This window comes from Jaculus jaculus, chromosome 12 (assembly GCF_020740685.1).
Source record: "Jaculus jaculus isolate mJacJac1 chromosome 12, mJacJac1.mat.Y.cur, whole genome shotgun sequence".
Classification (NCBI taxonomy): Eukaryota; Metazoa; Chordata; class Mammalia; order Rodentia; family Dipodidae; genus Jaculus; species Jaculus jaculus.
Genome location: NC_059113.1, coordinates 95,121,688 through 95,140,970, shown reverse-complemented (window position 1 = coordinate 95,140,970; position 19,283 = coordinate 95,121,688). Strand labels below are relative to the sequence as shown.

Here is a 19,283-nt window from a genome sequence, read left to right as displayed (position 1 = left end):
AGAACAAAAGGCCAGAACTTCTAGAACTCTCTCCCAGGCCTTTGCATGGCGTGAGCATGGTGCAAGCAGATTCAGGGAAGGATGAGACGTATTTTCTGGTTTGCAGCCTTGTGCTCTTGGGGGGGGGGCATTCACAAGTCCACATTAGGCAGGACCAGACACCACTTGATTGTGGGGATGTGGTAGATGCCTTTCAGGCAACATGGGTCCTGCAGTCCGATTTGTAGCCATTCTTCTGCTATACTTAGTTACTGAAGGTGGGGCAGTCAGGGGCTTGGGGAGGACTTATTGTAATTATGTGTATTATATAGGCTTAAAGCCTATAGAACATTGATCACAGGGAAACTCTTTGAGAGGGCTTGTCTCATGTGCTCATGGATGCTTGCTCTTTTCCCTGCCAAATCCTTCAATCCTCAATTTCAGTGTGTAGCCTGACCAAGGTCGAGGGGTAGTAACCACAGTGAAATGATTAGGATTTTCCCTTTTTCCCTTTGTTTTCCAACCAGGCTTAAGGCTTGATGATACAGCCTTCTTAGAAAGTAGAGATCATGGGCTGGAGAGATGGCTTAGCGGTTAAGCGCTTGCCTGTGAAGCCTAAAGACCCTGGTTCGAGGCTCAACTACCCAGGACCCACGTTAGCCAGATGCACAAGGGGGTGCAACGCATCTGGAGTTCATTTGCAGTGGTTGGAGGCCCTGGTGCGCCCATTCTCTCTCTCTGTCTGTTTGCCTCTTTCTCTCTCTGTCTGTTGCTCTCAAATAAATAAATAAACAATTAAAAAAAAATTTAAAAAAAAAAAAAAGAAAGTAGAGATCATGTTTGTTAGTTTACTTCACAAAGCTTTTTCTTTTCTTTTCTTTTTTTAGGTAGGGTCTCACTCTAGCTCAGTCTGACCTGGAATTCACTATGGAGTCTCAGGGTGGCCTCAAACTCACGGCGATCCTCCTACCTCTGCCTCCCAAGTGATGGGATTAAAGGAGTGCCACCATGCCCGGCATTTTATTTATTTTTTGGGGGTATGACATTGTAAATTTCTTTGCAAGGAGAGAAATGGGGGTGGTGCGCCAGGACCGCCAGCCCTATAAACGAACTCCAAATATAAGTGCTACCTTGTGCATCTGGCATGGGTACTGGGGAATAGAACCTGGGTCCTTAGGCTTTCCAGGCAAGTGTCTTAACCCCTGAGACATTTCTCCAACTCCACAAAACTTTTTTTTTAAATTTTTATTAACATTTTCCATGACACAAAACTTTTTAAACCTTCATTCAGTACATGATGTGAATCTCTTTGTAGAAAAATTTTTGCCTATTAAGACACAGAAGAAAGGGAGAGAAAGGAGATAGCACAATTGTTAACATGTTTGCTTTGTAAGGGTGAGGACTTTATTTTGATCCCCAAAACCTGTTAGAAAAAAAGCTAGGCAGCTGGGTGTGGTGGCACATGCCTTTAATTCGAGCACTTGGGAGGCAGAGGTAGGAGGATCACTGTGAGTTCAAGGCCACCCTGAGATGACAGAGTGAATTCAAGGTCAGCCTGGACTAGTGTGAGACCGTACCTTGAAAAACAAAAACAAAAACAAAAACAACAACAACAAAAAACACCAACCCCCCCCCAAAAAAAAAACAAAGCTAGGCATTGTGAGGGGTACTTATAATCCTAGTATGGGGGAGGTGGATACAGGCAGATCTCTAGGACTCATTGGCCAGTTAGTTTGGTGTAGTCTGGCCCAGTGAAAGATTCTATCTCAAAGAGGAGAAAGAACCTGTGATTGTCCTCTGACCTCTACATGCATGTGCACTAATACACACACACACACAGAGCAGAAGAAAATTTAAACACAATTCTACTACCGAGAGATAACCTGGGGATTAAAAATAAATATTTTAGATGTATTATAATTTGTTTTTATAAAAAATGCACAGATAAGTACTAATTAAAGATTCATATTAGATAGCAATGGCTGCAAATCAGTTATGAAAAAGCATAGGTTTCACCTTGAGAATATTAATGGATGATTTTCAAAACCTGTGGTTAAAACTGAGGGGAGTAGTTTCCATGAAAGGATTATCTGTAAAGACAAGGTGAGGGAATTACTTTAAATTGTGTTTTCCACAGCTTACAGAATGGTAGAAAATATCTGACAACTATTTATCTGTCAGAAGGTTAGTATTCAGAGTTCATAAGGAACTCATACAGCTAGATAGACACAAATAATTTGATTAAAATATGGACAAATCTAAGTGGAAATTTCTTGAAAAAAAATCCCCAAATATGTGGGGCCAAGAAATATCTGAAAAAGTCCTCATGGCAACAGTTTTCACTCTCAGGTGGGATGGCTATTACAAGGTAAACAAAAATCACAACTGCTGGTGGGGATGGAGAATAAAAGTAACTCTTGGGGCTGGAGAGATGGCTAAGCCATCAAGGTACTTGCCTGCAAAGCCTAATGACCTGGGTTCAATTCCCCATGCCCGTGTAAGGCCAGATGCACAAGGTGGCACATATATTTGGAATTTGTTTGCAGTGGCTAGAGGCCCTGGTATGCCCATTCTCTCTTCCTGCCTTCACGTCTTAAAAACAAATAAATGAAAATTATAAAAGCTGCTCTTTTATACAGTTAAAAAAAAAAGTAAATTGGCATGGCCACCTTAAAATCAGTCTGAATTTCTGTCCAAAACTGAAAAATGACTCTACGATAGGACCCAGTGATCCTCCTAGTGGGTATATGTTCAAAGGAAGGGAAATAAGCACACTAAAGAGATATATGCACATTCATGTTTATTAAAGCACCAGTTCCAGTAGCTGAGACATGGAATAAACCTAGTGGCCATCAGCAGATGACTGGATAAGGCAAATATGATTAAATATGTATGGTGAAGTGCTACCCAATCATATGCTGTTTCTTCCTTGTTAATAATAAAACAGATAATAATCTTTGTTATCACAGCTGGTATCTATGTTAGGGACACTCATCTTATAAATACTTATTCACTATGAAAATTAACTTATATCTAATGTAAGCAACACTTCACCTCTTGCTAGGTGCTGGTTAAGGACAGTGCCTCTCATACCTCGCACAGGCCTTCTTCTAGACTATGAGGCATCTACTAATCCATATTTTACAACTGAGGACGATGACGCACAAAGAGGGAAAATATTTGCCTCAGTGTTCTCCTTAATTCTAGTTTCAAACCCAGGCCTGTCTGTTCCTCATGCCTGTGTTATTTACCCCCCTCTGTATCTGTAACAAAAGGTCGGCTGTCTGCATAGTGCATAGGTCTTGTGAACAATAACAAGTTTGATGAGAGCACGAATGCTGCATGCCTGTGCTCCTAACTGTTGCTCCACCCCACCTCCTAGTGTGCCATAGGACGTGCTGGACCTTGTCCCTGCGTTCCACAGAAAGCTCGGCAGCATAGGCTGCTCACTCTTAACTGGGGTCTCAGCTATGCCAGTGGGCGAAGTATACTCCACATACGTGCCTGCCGCTTATCTCCCTGCTTGGCATGGTGTTTGTAACACAGAAGCACTGCATTTGAGAGGATATTGTCTCTCAAAAGGAAGCCAAAAATTAGTTTTATAAAGTTTAATAATCATACTATGTAATTTATTATAAAGAATTGATCAGGGCTGGAGAGATGGCTTAGCGGTTAAGCGCTTGCCTGTGAAGCCTAAGGACCCCGGTTCGAGGCTCGGTTCCCCAGGTCCCACGTTAGCCAGATGCACAAGGGGGCGCACGTGTCTGGAGTTCGGTTGCAGTGGCTGGAAGCCCTGGCGCGCCCATTCTCTCTCTCTCCCTCTACCTGTCTTTCTCTCTCTGTCTGTCGCTCTCAAATAAAATAAATAAATAAAAATAAAAAAAAAAAAAAAAGAATTGATCTAAGCCGGGCGTGGTGGTGCGAGCCTTTAATCCCAGCACTCGGGAGGCAGAGGTAGGAGGATCGCCGTGAGTTCAAGGCCACCCTGAGAATACAGAGTGAATTCCAGGTCACCCTGGGTTAGACTGAGACTCTACCTCAAAAAGCCAAAAAAAAAAAAAAAAAAAGAATTGATCTAGATTTTACCCAAACTGTATAGCACCTAAGCCAATCAGCAGGGGTTTTTAACTTTTGTTTTCGATATATATATATATATATATATATATATCTGTTTTTTTTTTTCTGCATTAGACTTTAGAGACAACTGCCTAGAGAGGAAGTCCTCTCCCAGTTCCAGAGTTCATGTTTCAGTGTTTTTCTGTTTGGCCTGAGAATTTGAATATAACACTTTTTGAAAACCGAGGCTCATCTATCCACCTTCATTAATAGCTTTAATTTGGAAGTTCAGCTCCTCATAGCTTAAACCAAGGAAAAATATGTTCACGCAAAGGTATTTCTCATATGTTATATAGCTCTTTTTTTTTTTTTTGGATTTTCGAGGTAGGGTCTCACTCTAGCCCAGGCTGACCTGGAATTCACTATGGAGTCTCAGGGTGGCCTTGAACTCACGGCAGTCCTCCTACCTCTGCCTCCCGAGTGCTGGGATTAAAGGTGTGCGCCACCACGCCCGGCTCTGTAGCTCTTTTCAGTTAGCTTTAGGATCAAACCAGACTTCCCATACTGGAAAGCAGCGATTCAGGCACAGCTAGTGCCAACTTCCTGCCCATGACAGTTGAGTTTCACTAAACAAAACAAAACAAAACAATAAAACCAAAAACCCTTCTAGACTGGAACTTAATATACTCTTCACTTATTTGTTCAGTTAGGAGTCACAATTCTGAAGTCAGGGTGGTTGATATCTTAAGCTATAGGCTCATGTCCAATATATCAACATCAAGCTAAAAAAGTACATTTGCCTGAAAATGGTAATTCACCTGTTACCTCCTCACTCATACCAGGGTCATAAACCAGATCACAGACGGAGGGCTGAGTATGTTCCCAAGCCCTGCTTACTTCCAGTATCTCCTGGGCCCACCTTCCTGAAGCCTCTACCAGCTGATAGACATTGGGCAACACTTTGAAATATAGAGTCTTAAGTGTCTGTTACTAAAGATACCTGGCTAACAGGGACTACAAACATGGTAAGAGGAATATTTAATTTTAGGAACCATCTTCTCCATGTAAATGCTCTTTGAGTGAATGTAGTGGGCATGGCAAAGGAGCAGCAAGAGGCTCTCAGTGGATAAGAAATCAAATTCAAGGTGTAAGGTGAGAGCCTGTGCCAGGCTGAAGTGAAGTATTATCATGTGGAAGTCCTTACTGCCTGCTATGAAAGTGACTTCTAAAATATGAAATAAACACATTTGAGAACTTCACTCACAAGCCACGCAGTATGAAGTTTGAAAAAAGCTTTCACAGTCATGATACTTCAACCAGCAATGAAAGAGATATGAAAAAGCAAGAAACCTTTCAGTGAATCAGAGTAAGACTATTTCTGTCTGCAGACTGAGTAAAGAGGCATGTGCTGAGCGTGGATCAGTGTTAAAACAATGGGTTTCAACACTCAGAAACAAACACAGACGCAGAGCCCAACATCTTGTTATAAAGCATGTTAAAATGAGAGAGCCACAAATTTGGGGAAGTTCATCAAGGGGTGAGAGAGACCAAGTTCGACTTGGCTGTTCTTGGCACAAAAGAACAAACTTGAACAAGCTAGAAGAGAGCACATCCACATGCGTGTACCACATGCAGGAGCACGTACACTGTGTCATCCTGGTGTCGTGTGAGCGTGTGTACTATATTTACAGTGTCCATTCCATGTGTCGCAATAGTACTTCATCCCATTCTGACACTGACATGTCTCACTCTGACCATTCTGAGTACCTGAATGCCAAAGACTGAGGGCATCTGTGCTCCATAAGACATCTGGAATCCACTCACGACCTCAGAAGCCATTGTGTACCCATCCAGTGCACACCTCATCCGACTTAAATAATGTCCCTTAAGGCAGCTAGAGATCCTGTGTGTGCTGTACCACTAAAATGTCTCAGAGTTTGGACAGAATGCTTGTAGAAATGTAGAGTTAGCCAATGGGATAAGTAACAAATATGCTGTTTAACTTTTAAGACACAGCGAGAGTAAGAACAAATACAACATAGTACTTGTGTAGTGTATGAATTATATTTATGTGTTAAAGATATAGACCTAAGCACTTTAAGTTGACAGGTTTGTACATGTCCAACATCTAGGAGCCGGGTGTGGTGGCACACACATTTAATCCCAGCACTCAGGGGACAGAGGTAAGAGCGATTGCCATGAGTTCGAGGCCACCCTGAGATAGTGAATTCCAGGTAAGCTTGGGCTAGAGTGAGACCCTACCTTGAAAAACCAAAAAAAAAAAAAAAAAAAAAAAAAAAAAAAATCCAACATATAGATGCTAGAGCACAAAGACAGGCCGTGGGGATGCCTCAGTGAGTGGTTAAAGGTGCTTGCTTGCAAATCCTGCTGGCCCATGTTCCATTCTTCACTACACATGTAAAGCCAGTTGCACTGAGTGGCACATGCTCCTAGAGTTTGTTTGCAGTGTCAAAAGTCTTATACTCTAATCTCTCTCTCTCTCTCACACACACACAAATAGGTAAATAAAAATACCTTTTAAAAACCAAACAATGGTGATGGAAAGAAATGACTGCAGTGCTCAGTACTGCAATATCTGTATCACACCTTCCAAGGCTCAGGGTCCATTGCCGAAGAGGTGGAGGAAAGAATGTAAGAGCCAAAGGAAGGGTAGGACTCCTTACAATGTGCTCCTCCAGACGCAAAATGGCCTGGATACCCATGACCTCACAGTGCCTGACACTACCTACACAAGACCCTCATAAGAGGAGGAAAAGATCATGACATCAAAAGTAAAAGAGAGTCTGATTGAGGTGGGGAGGGGGTATGATGGAGAGTTGAGTTTCAAAGGGGTAAGTGGGGTAAGTTGTTAATAAAAAAATTAAAAAACAAACAATAAATCTTGTCTTAGAAATTTAGCCAAGATCCATAGGTAGGACATGGAAAGAAAGTCAACTGTCAGTGTGAGAGGCGTCGTCTCTATCTCACGTGTCATGGCCCAGGAAACATCACAGAGGAAGCAGTGGGGTACACGTGAGTGCCGCTCTCACCCCTAGCCTGAGAACCTCTTCCTGCGAAATGTTGGTAGACATTGAGGAGACTCAAAACTCATCAGAGCAGGGCTGGGGGGGGGTAATGGCTAAGTGGTTAAAGCACTTGCCTGAAAAACCAAAGGACCTAGGTTTGATTCCCCAGGACCCACGTAAGCTGGAGGCACATGCATCTGCAGTTCATTTGCACTGGTGTGCCCCTTCTCTCTCTCTTTCTCTCTCTCTCCTTCTCTCTTGCAGATAAATAAAAAAAATAAAATAAGTTAAAAAGAAAATCATCAAGGCAGAAAATCAGAGGTTGCCAACGACTAAATACAAAAGAAGATTTATACCCTCCAAGGCTCAGGAATACTGTGAACGAAGGGGCAGAATGATTGTAGACCCATAGTGTGAGAAGGTGAACCCCACAGAGACTGACTGGTGCATTTATGAGCCAGTGGTGAATATGGACAACCTCCATGAGGAGGCCCTCAGTGGACTGATGATGGACAAGAGGGGACATAAGAGGGTAACTCCATCACAGTATGACCAATATGCAATATGTTCGTATAGTAAAGTTCTCAATCAAAAGAATGAAAGCAGATCATGTCTGTAATCCTAGCATTCCTTAGGCTGAGGCGAGACGTTTATGAGTTTAAGACTAGCCTAAGGTATACACATCAAGATCAAGAACAAGCTTGGGGGGCTGGAGAGATGGCTTAGTGGTTAAGTGCTTGCCTGTGAAGTCTAAGAATACCGGTTCAAGGCTCGATTCCCCAGGACCCATGTAAGCCAGATGCACAAGGGGGCGCACGCATCTGGAGTTTGTTTGCAGTGGCTGGAGGCCCTGGCATACCCATTCTCTCTTTCTCTCTGCCTGCCTCTCTGTCTGTCACTCTCAAATAAATAAAAATATTAAAAAAAAAAAAAGAACAAGCTTGGCCACATAATGAGACACATATCAGCTCCTGCACACAGTCTGATGAAGTTCGAGTGGCAGTTAACACAGGGAAGTGAGCATGCTTCTCCCCCTTTCCCTCCATTTGCCAACCAGCTGGTAATTGATGATACAGCCTTCTTAGAAAGCAGAGGTAGGGCTGGAGAGATGGCTTAGCAGTTAAGCGCTTGCCTGTGAAGCCTAAGGACCCCGGTTCGAGGCTCGATTCCCCAGGACCCACGTTAGCCAGATGCACAAGGGGGCGCACGCGTCTGGAGTTGGTTTGCAGTGGCTGGGGGCCCTGGCGCACCCATTCTCTCTATCTGCCTCTTTCTCTCTCTGTCGTTCTCAAATAAATAAATAAAAATAAACAAAAAAAATTTAAAAAAAAGAAAGCAGAGGTCAACTATTCCTGTGACAGAAAGCTAACATTCAGAATATGCAAGGAACTCAAAACAATCTAAATTAAAATATGGGCAAATGAAATGAATAGATACTTCTTGATAAGAGCAAGATGCGAGGCTAACACACATCGGAATAGGGCCTCACATCAGCAGGCTATGAGGATTCTATCATCAGCTCGAGCTGGAGTGGCTCTTGCTATAAAACAAGATAAACAGAAATAACAAATGCTGGTGAGGATGGCGACAGAAGGGACTCATATATACTTGCTATGAAAGTAAATTGGCTTAGCCACCATACAAAGACAATGTGAGGTTTTCTCCAAAACTGAAAAGAGATCTATCGCATGAACAGTGGGTATATGTCCAAGAACTGAAATCAGCACACCGAAGAGATATCTACATATCCATGCTCATTGCAGTGTCATTTCCAGCAGCTAACACGTGGAATTAGCCGAGTGGCCATCAGCAGATGAACGGACACGGAAAATGGGATGAACTATGCGTGGTAAAGTACTACCCACACGCTGAGCATCCTTCCTTAGCTTATTATTATCACCCTACAGTCAATGCCTATTTTAATGTTACTCATCTTATCAATACTTAGTAATTATGGACATATACCTGTCTCTAATAGAAACAGTAATTTATGCTGGGCACTGGATAAGAACCTTGCCTTACTCACCTTGTCCAGTCCTTCCACAATGACGGTGAGGCGAGTACTAACTTTGCCCGCCTTTTACAACTGAGGATGTTGATGCAAAGAGAGGGAAAAGGACTTGTCTGAATATTCTCCAGACTTGAATCCCGATCTGCCTGTTCACTCTTGAGTCCCAACTCTGTCTAGGAGCAAAATATACTCTACCTAAGTGACTATTCCTTAACTCCATGCTGGGCCTTTGTATTTCTAACACAGAAGCACTGCATTTGAGAGGATGTCATTTCTCATAAGGAAGCTAGAAACCATTTAGTTTAATACAATTTAATAATAGTCCTATGCAACTTATTTTAAGGTATTGACTTAGATTTTACCCAAAGTATATAACATCTAAGCCAACGAGCAGGTTTTTTCCCCCTTAATTTTGTTTTTATTTTACTGTATTATATTTCACTGACAGCTGTATAGTGACAAAGCCTCCTTCTGCTTCCAGGATACATGTTCCAGCATTTTCCTTCCTTCCTTTCTTTTTTTTTTTTTTGTTTGGGCTGAACAGTTGGATATTATACTTTTTGAAAATGGAGGGTACATACCTTCATTAATAGCTTTAATTTGGAAATTCATCTCATAACTCAAACCAAGGAGCAAATGCATCTATACAATGATATTTTTCATACATAACACAATTCCTTTTATTTTAGTTAGCTTTAGAATCAATACAAACTTATCATACTGGAAAATTGCAATTCAGCCACAATTAGTGGGCTCTCTTGTGCCAACCCCCCTCCACATTACTAGTTGAAAGTGACCCACCAGACTGTTCAATTTCTTTGCTCAGTTAGGTGTGAAAGCACTGAAATCGGGCTGGTTCATATCTTAAGCTATGAGCTCATGCCCAATATGATGGCATCAAGCTAAAACAGGACACTTGGCCTGGGAAAATGGCTTAGCAGCAGTTTGATTCTCCAGGACCCATGTAAGCCAGATGCACAAGGGGGTGCATATGTCTGGAGTTTGTTTGCAGTGGCTGGAGGCCCTAAAATGCCCATTCTCTCTCTCTGCCTCCTTCTCTTTCTCAAATAAATCAAATAAATAAATAAAATATATTGAAAATAGTACACTTACCTGATGATGGTAGTTCACTTGTGACCTCAGTCATACTGGGGTTATGAGCTAGATACCAGTTAGGAGGGCTGAGTCCTCCACTGGCCCTGGCTGACTGCTTGTATCTCTTGGGCCCACCTTCCTAGGGTCCCTCTATCAGCTGCTAGGCACTGGGCGGCAATGGAAGCCATGCAAAATTACTAAGTGTCTGTCAATAAAGATACCTGAAGGTCTGCCTATCTGGGCCTACAAACGTGGTCAGTGCAGTCTTCACTTTGAGGAACTGGGTGCTGCAGGCTAAGTGGGCGCTGCCTGAACGCAGTGGACTTGCCAGAGCAGTAGTAGGAAACTGTCCATGGGGAGGAGTCCTCCTCAGGGGCCTGAGATCGGGGCGGCTGTTTTGCAGCTTGATGGTATGCCCCCTTAGGAAAGCGATTGCTGGCATAGGAAATAAATGTATATGAGGCTGCTCTCGTCTCTCAAGAGCCAGCCTGGCAGCCCGTGTCTTTCCCGAGTAAAACTTTTACTTTGCTTCAGAAAAAGAAGTATATATAAGACGTTGATTCATCAGTGGAGTTCTCTGAAATTGAAAAAAAAAAACAAAAACCCAGCTGTGGTAATGCACGCCTTTAATTCCAACACTCGGGAGGCAGAGGTAGGAGGATCGCTGTGAGTTCCAGGCCACCCTTAGACTCCATAGGGAATTGCAGGTCAGCCTGGGCTAGAGTGAGACCCTACTTCAAAAATATAACAAACCAGGGCTGGAGAGATGGCTTAGCGGCCTAAGGACCCCGGTTCGAGGCTCGGTTCCCCAGGTCCCACGTTAGCCAGATGGACAAGGGGGCGCACGCATCTGGAGTTCGTTTGCAGAGGCTGGAAGCCCTGGCGCGCCCATTCTCTCTCCCTCCCTCTATCTGTCTTTCTCTCTGTGTCTGTCACTCTCAAATAAATAAATAAATAAAAATTAAAAAAAAAATATAACAAACCAAATCAAACCAAACCAAAACAACAGCAACCCCCCCCTCCAAAAAAAAAAAAAAAAAAACCCCAAAGAGCTTTCACAATCGTGGCAGGTCAAGTAGCAAAGACAGAGACATGAGATGCAAGAAATCTTTCAGTGAAAATACAAAAGAATTAAACCTGGGCACAGAATCCAGTGAACAGTTTCTGGTGAAAATACATTACTGAGCACGAGTCAATACTGAAACAGTAGATGTAAACACTTGAAAACTAAACAGACTACCTCAAAACCTTATCATAAAGCAGGTTCAAAAGAGCGATGAATAAAATCTTGGAAGGTCAAGACTAATGAGAGGCAGAACATCAACCAATAGGAATTAGGCAGCTTTTGCCAACCTTGCCTGACCTTGAGCTATTGACTTTTGCACCTTGGGCCTATGACAGGTCTTCTTTAAGAAAGGGTGTAAAGCCGGGTGGTTTCTCTGTGGAGCTTGGAGGTCTGCCCAGACTCATGCCCAGAGCATGTGGTGCCCTCTTGTGGTGTGACGGAGAAACATGAGCCGGGAAAGCAGAAAACAAAAAAACCCACATCAGATCGTTCTTTGCCCTACACCTACTCTTTTTAAAATTATTTTTATCTATTTATTTGACAGAGAGAGAGAGAGAGAGAGAGAGAGACAGAGAGACAGAGAGAGAGAGAGATTGAGAGAGAGGGAATGGGTGTGCCAGGGCCTCCAGCCACTGCAAATGAACTCCAGACACATGTGCCCCCTGTGCATCTGGCTAACGTGGATCCTGGGGAGTTGAACTTGGGTCCTTTGGCTTTGCAGGCAGACGCCTTAACCACTAAGCCATCCCTCCAGCCCCTTACCCTTACTCTTTATATTCATACTAAAAGGCCTGTTCTTCATTATTACAAAATCCTACTTACATCTTGAAAATGTGTTATATAAATCCACCTATCTTTTGAGAATTTTGTACTGTCGCCTAAAGAAAGAGCAAATGCCTTTGAGAAGTAGAATCTGACAATATCCTTAGCACAGTTTCTTGCTGCTGTTATGTCCTTGGGTTATTTTCCTTCGATTGTCTTTAGACAATTCTCTGCTGTGATATGGTCAAGGAGAATGATGAAATACAAGGGTTGGAAAGGAGGAATATCAACTTGGACTTGGAGGGACCATTGTAGACCAACATCTTTCTTGTTTCAGGACTGGGAGCAGGCACCGTTTATTTTCTGCCAATTGCCCATTTCTGCCTTTCTTCCAACTATCTCGGGGCCCCATCTATCTTTCTTGCTGATGGTTGCTAGTCTCAGATGCCAGGGAAGAAGTCTGTTTTTTTTTTTTTTTGTTGCTGTTTTTTTGTTATTGTTGTTGGGTTTTTTTGTTTGTATTTTTCGAGGTAGGGTTTCACTCTAGCTCAGGCTGACCTGGAATTCACTAGGAATTCACTATGTAGTCTCAGGGTGGCCTCGAACTCACGGTGATCCTCTGCCTCCCAGTGCTGGGATTAAAGGCATGTGCCACCATGCCTGGCTTAAATTTTTTTTAATTTATTTTGTTTATTTAACAGAGAGAAAGAGAGAGAGAGAGTGTGGGGGGGGAATGAGGCAGATAGAGAGGAGAATGGGCACACCAGGGCCTCCAGCCGCTGCAAACAAACTCCAGATGCATGTGCCACCTTGTGCATTTGGCTTATGTGGGTCCTGGGGAATCAAACCTGGGGTCCTTTGGTTTTGTAGCCAACTACTAAGCTATTCTTCCAGCCCAGAAGTCTAGATTTTATGTTTGCACAGAGGAGCGAGGTAAAAGTGAGGGCAGGAAAGTTGAGACACAGTGGTTTACAGCAGTGACTCCTAGTCACCTTAGGAATATCCAATCTACTCTGCAGAAGGGCTCTAACTACATACTTGATTGTTTTCTTTTTTTGGTATATTATTGTGGTGGTTTGAATGCAATTGGCCCCATGACCTCAGGTATATTTGATTAAGTTTCCTGCTGGAGAAGGTGTATCACTGTGGGAGGATCTTGTGTCCAGCCCTAGGACAAGGTCTTCTGGAATCTGTAAGACTGAAATAAACCCTTTCCTCCCACTGGCTGCTTCTGGCTGGGCACTTTTATCCCATAATGAGAAGGTAACTATAACACTTACCATTTCAGAGAAAAAAAAATACACACACACACACACACACACACACACACACATACACACATATATCTCAAAATGGCCTTGTTAGCCAGGTGGGAAGGAAAACGTCATTCCTTTACTCATGAGAAAACTAAGGAATGGATGAGACAATGTAGATGCAGTCCTTCATTTGTCCTCAAGTGTTTTAATTTATCTTATTTATTTTTTTTTTTTTGGTTATTCAAGGTAGGGTCTCACTCTAGTCCAGGTCGACCTGGAATTCACTCTGTAGTCTCAGGTTGACCTCGAACTTACGGCCATCCTTGTACACTGCCTCCTGAGTGCTGGGATTAAAGGCGTGCACCACCATGCCTGACTCCAAGTGTTTTTTTGAACAGACTGACTTTGGTGTCTCTGTTAGAAAGGAGGTATGCTTTAATTTAAAGCTAGTGTACTAAATGTGGAGCTGAACTTCTCTTTTGTTGGTGTTGCTGTTTGAGAGAGGGTCAAATTGTTTTCATTTGAAATTGTGTTCAGTCCAGGATGGCCTCAAATTGACTATGAGGCTGAGGCTGGTCTTGAATTTCTCATTGTCCTGCCTCGACCACTTCCCAAGTGTTGGGGTTAGAGGCATGCATCACCACACCTGGCATAGAAAAAAAAAAGTCTTTTTTTTTCTTTAGCTTTGGTGCTGAGGATAGAACAGAAGGTGTCAAGCCGGTTGAGAAGGCTCTTTACCATTGAGCTAAGTATACTCTAGCTGTTTTGGGTTTTGTTTTCAAGACAGGGTCTCACTGTTTCACCCCGATTGGCTTTGACCTTGCTGCATTCTCCCTATTGTCAGCCCCTCAAGGGCTGGAAAGACTAGCATGTTCCACCAGGCCCTTGCTAGGCAACTCTTGAACAGAGAGAAGACGTAAGACGAGCCGTGTTTCCACCCTGTGAGGAGCCATGGTGCCTAGGACAGGTGGACTTTCTGGAGAAGCCAAGTCGTTCATGGGGGGCTTGCTCCTCCTGTGCAGCCTAAGTGGCACTGCAGTGAAACCCCAAAACCTCAGTGCTGTGAAGCAACACTGGCTCATTTCCCACTCCCAATGCTTTCTGTCTCGAGTAGTGACAGCACCCAGGAACCAACTACATGAGGGGTTCACCTCTGCTGGGGGCTGTGCTGAATTTATTGCAGAAGGGGAAGAAAAATGACCACATAAAGACATTGCTTCTTATAAAAGAATTATGTGTGTGAAAGAGAAAGAGAAAATGAGAATGGACATGCCAGAATTTCAGATGCATGTGCCACTTTGTGCATCTGGCTTTATGTGGGTACTGGGAAACTGAACCCAGACCTTCAGGCTTTGCAAGCAAGTGCCTTTAACTGCTCAGCCATCACTCCAGCTAAAGAAATTATTTTTATTTTATTTTATTTATTTGAGAGAGAGAAAGAGGGAGGGGGGAGAGAGACAGAGAGAGAGAGAGAGAGCGAGCGCATGCCAGGGCCTCTAGCCACTGCAAACAAACTCCAGACACGTGCGCCCCCTTGTGCATCTTGCTAATGTGGGTCCTGAAGAATCGAACCAAGATCCTTTGGCTTTGTAGGCAAACATCTTTGCAGGCTAAGCCATCTCTCCAGCCCCCAAAGAAATTGTTTTGAAAGCTCACGTTCTACTGGCTAAAGTAAATCTCTGGCCAAGCTGACATCAATGGGAACAGGAAGCATAACTCTTCCAAGGGAAGTCATCCGGCGGGAGGAAGGCTATATAAGCCACTCACAGGAAGGACAGCACCCACTTATGACCAGGACGGTACCCCACTCGTCAGTACTCTCTCTGTGAAGCTCCTTCCTGTCTTTGGGTTCATAAATCAGGTTTCATCAGTAGATCCGTTTAAGGCCTCAAAGCCTCCCAGTGATGAGGTTTAACCCGGTTCCTTTACAATTCTAAAGTGAAGTGATTGGAGTTGAAGGCATGTAATTGTTGCTCAAGACATCAGAAACTGTCATCATTACGGTTAGGTGTGTGGTGAACAATGACTCCCAATTTGCCTCTGATGCCATTAGGTTCCCCTACTGGCATCAGGCAGTATGCAGTAGCTCATGTGGTCTCTCTGCAGGTTGCTCTCTACTGAGCTCATCACCTGACTGATGAGTACTGTTTGCTAGTCACTGGACCATGGGCTGGAGACAGAACCTTCACGAACTTAGATTTTCCTTCCAGAAAATTGAGAGACAAGTATAAAGACACTTGCACAATGGGGAGCCAATGGGTACTTAGTAGTGTCCAGGGAATATGGCAGTACGTAGGCGGCTCAGAGCAAGCAATGAGGCACCCTGGATGAGTAGCTGGGTTGGGAAGAAAAAATAGCATGAATAATGAGAGAGAGAGAGAGAGAGAGAGAGAGAGAGAGAGAGAGAGAGAGAAAGAGAATGCCAGCTGAATATGTCATATACCAATATAGTGATTTTTAAAAAATATTTTACTTATTTATTTATTTTTGAGAGAGAGAAAAAGGGAGGGAGTGAGAGAGAAAAAGAGAGAGAGAGAGAGGGAGAAAATGGATGCTCCAGGGCCTCTAGCCACTGCAAACAAACTCCAGACACATGTGCCACCTTGTGCATCTGGCTTTCTGTGGGTCCTGGGGAATTGAACCTGGGTCCTTAGGCTTTGCAGGCAAGCACTTTATCTGTTAAGCCATCTCTCCAGCCCTTCATTTTGATTTTTTTTTTTTTTTTTGAGGTAGGGTCTCTAGCCCAGGCTGACCTGGAACTTACTATGCAGTTTCAGGATGGCCTCGAACCCACAGAGATCCTCCTACTTCTGCCTCCCAAGTGCTGGGATTAAAGGCATGTGCCACCATACCTGGCTCCATTTTTATTTTTTATATCTAGCTATCCTAGTAAACTTGACTAATTCTTATAGTTTTAGCACATTATTTTGTGTATTCAATGTTCATCATTCTATCAAGTCTGCAAATAATGCCAGTCTACTTCTACGTGGGCACACCTCCATGTTTTATTTGTTTGCATTGCACTGGCATTTAATGAATTCCTAATTTCTGAAATACTTTGTTTTATTTATTATTATTATTATTTTAATTAGAGAGAGAGAGAGAGAGAGAGAGAGAGAGAGAGAGAGAGAGAGAGAGAGATGGCGCGCCAGGGCCTTAGCAGGGCATGTGCGACCTGGCACTTGCCTCACCTTTGTGCATCTGGCTTACATGGGATCTGGAGAGTCAAACATGAGTCCTTTGGCTTTGCAGTCAAGCGCCTTAACCACTGAGCAATCTCTCCAGCCCTGAAACATTTTGTTATAAAGGACTGATAAGCTATATCAAATCATTCTTTGTTGCTATGATAGCGATCATATGCTTTGTCATTAATTTGCATAATGTTTTTTTGCTTCAAATATGAATTTAAGTCTATAGTTTTCATCATGTAATATTTTATCTACATTCACATATTTTACTGTCATATTTTCATTGTCAACAAAGATTTTACGGGAACAAATTCAGGCCCTCATTTTTTAATTTTCCTTTACTGCATACAACACTGTTAAGAGTAAAATGTAGAAAAAAAAGTAGCGTGCATTAATTGAAATGAAAAGACATTTTTGATATCGAATTAACTTTCTCTTATCATTAATAATATTAGGGTTTAACTGCAGATACTTAATGTGGCTCTTGATGCTTTAATACTCATTTTATGTCCCCTCTCAGATACAATGAAGCCTTATACACAATCTATAAAGTTAAGAAACACAGTTTATTTTTTTAAAAGAATTGAACTGGTGAGAAAACTACACACTTCCTACAAAGTAATATCCAAATTTAGGTATGCATTTTTTTCAATATTTTATTTTTTTTGAGAGAGAAGGACAGAAAGAAAGAGGAAGACAAAAGGAGAGAGAGAGGGAGACGGAGAATGGGCACGCCAGGGCCTCTTGCCGCTGCAAACTCCAGATGCCTGTGTCCCTTTGTATATCTGGATTTACACGGGTACTAGGGAATTTAACCCAGACTCTCTGGCTTTGCAGGTAAGTGCCTTTAACCACTGTCCTCTTATTTATTTATTTATTTATTTATGGTTTTTCGAGGTAGGGCCTCACACTAGTCCAGGATGACCTGGAATTCACTATGTAGTCTCAGGGTGGCCTTGAACTCATTCTTTCCACCTTCCCTTCCACAGTGTTACTTTTCTGCTTAATGAGTTTTGAGTCTCCTCAGTGTCTACCACCATCTCCATGGAGAAAGTTCTCTGGCCAGCAGTGAGAGCAGCCCTCACAGTTAATCCTTCCCTTCTTCTGTAATGTGTCCTGTGGGTGTGGTAGAAATGACCTGCTCAGGACTAGGCACTTGGTTTTTCTCTTCCTGTCGTTTTGATGGGTCTAGAATCTCCCTGGTATTCACTATCATTTGTTAAGAAAAAACAACACAAAACAGGTTCTCTAACCAAGAGTGAAAGAAACATTAATCAAAAAAGATAAAAATATATATTTAGAAGGCTTTTTAGCATTGATATAATATTGATGTTTTATCTATATATACATATATAGATATATATATATTTTTTTTTTGTTGTTTTTTTGAGGTAAGGTCTCACTTTAGTCCAGGCTGACCTGGAATTCACTATGGAGTCTCAGGGTGGCCTTGAACTCATGACGATCCTTCTACCTCTGCCTCCTGAGTGCTGGGATTAAAGGTATGTGCCACCATGCCCAGCTTAAAAAATATTTTTATTTTATCTATTTATTTGAAAGAGAGAGAGAGAAAGAGATAGAGATAGATAGATAGATAGATAGATAGATAGATAGATATGGAAAGAGAGAGAATGGACACGCCAGGGTCTCCAGCCATTGCAAATGAACTCCAGATGCATGCATCACCGTGTGCATCTGGCTTATCTGGGTCCTGGGGAATCAAACCTGGGTCCTTTGGCTTTGCAAGCAAGTTCCTTAAGTGCTAAGTCATCTCTCCAACCCAAATATTGATGTATTTTGCTTGCCACCATATAATTCTAAACTAATATGATGCAGTCAATGGTACCCATCATCGATGAGCAAGAGCTGTATAATCAGAGTCTTGGAGATGAGGATGTACCTAGAGGCCAGGAGGCTGGGACTCAGCCCACATCTTCTCAGCTAGGCATGGGCTTCCTTGTGGCATCAGGATCTTTCTCAGGATATTGGGAGGAGCTGAGGAGACAGACTGAGCAGTTCCTCTCTCTCTCTCTCTGGAGGTCTGGTTACTACTGTTACTATTTAATCTGGGGAAAACAGTGAGGGAGTGGGTCTTTCTAGCCAGGGGAAGCCAGGAGTACCTCCAAAGTGTGGTTTAATAGCAAGGGCCAAGAGGTGAGGTGTGGAGGGCTGACCTTGTATCATGTCTTTCAGTGTTTTTTTTTTTTCAAGGTAGAGTCTTCACTCTGTCTCAGGCTGATCTGGAATTCACTATCTAGTCTCAGAGTGGCCTCAAACTCATGGCGATCCTCCTACCTCTGCCTCCCAAGTACTGAGATTAAAGTTGTACACCACCATGCCTGGTTTATATTTTTATTTATTTATTTATTTTTAAAATTTTTATTAACATTTTCCATGATTACAAAATATATCCCATGGTAATTCCCTCCCTCCCCACCCCCACACTTTCCCATTTGAAATTTCATTCTCCATCATATTGCCTCCCCATCACAATCATTGTAATTACATATATACAATATCAACCTATTAAGTATTCTCCTCCCTTCCTTTCTCTTCCCTTTATGTTTCCTTTTCAACTTACTGGCCTCTGCTACTAAGTATTTTCATTCTCACACAGAAGCCTAATCATCTGTAGCTAGGATCCACATATGAGAGAGAACATGTGGCGCTTGGCTTTCTGGGCCTGGGTTACCTCACTTAGCATAATCCATTCCAGGTCCATCCATTTTTCTGCAAATTTCATAACTTCATTTTTCTTTACCGCTGAGTAGAACTCCATTGTATAAATGTGCCACATCTTCATTATCCACTCATTAGTTGAGGGACATCTAGGCTGGTTCCATT

General features: G+C 42.7%; 1 protein-coding gene across 1 annotated transcript in view; it reads right to left on the bottom strand.

Annotated features, from left to right (window-relative positions):
* Gypa (glycophorin A (MNS blood group)) overlaps positions 1-10,202 on the bottom strand; it is a 42,618-nt gene extending 32,416 nt beyond the window's left edge. Inside the window, exon 1 of the mRNA XM_045130500.1 lies at positions 10,186-10,202. The gene's annotated coding sequence lies outside the window, so the exon portion shown is untranslated. The remainder of the gene's footprint in view (positions 1-10,185) is intronic.
* Between the last annotated feature and the right edge of the window lie 9,081 nt (positions 10,203-19,283).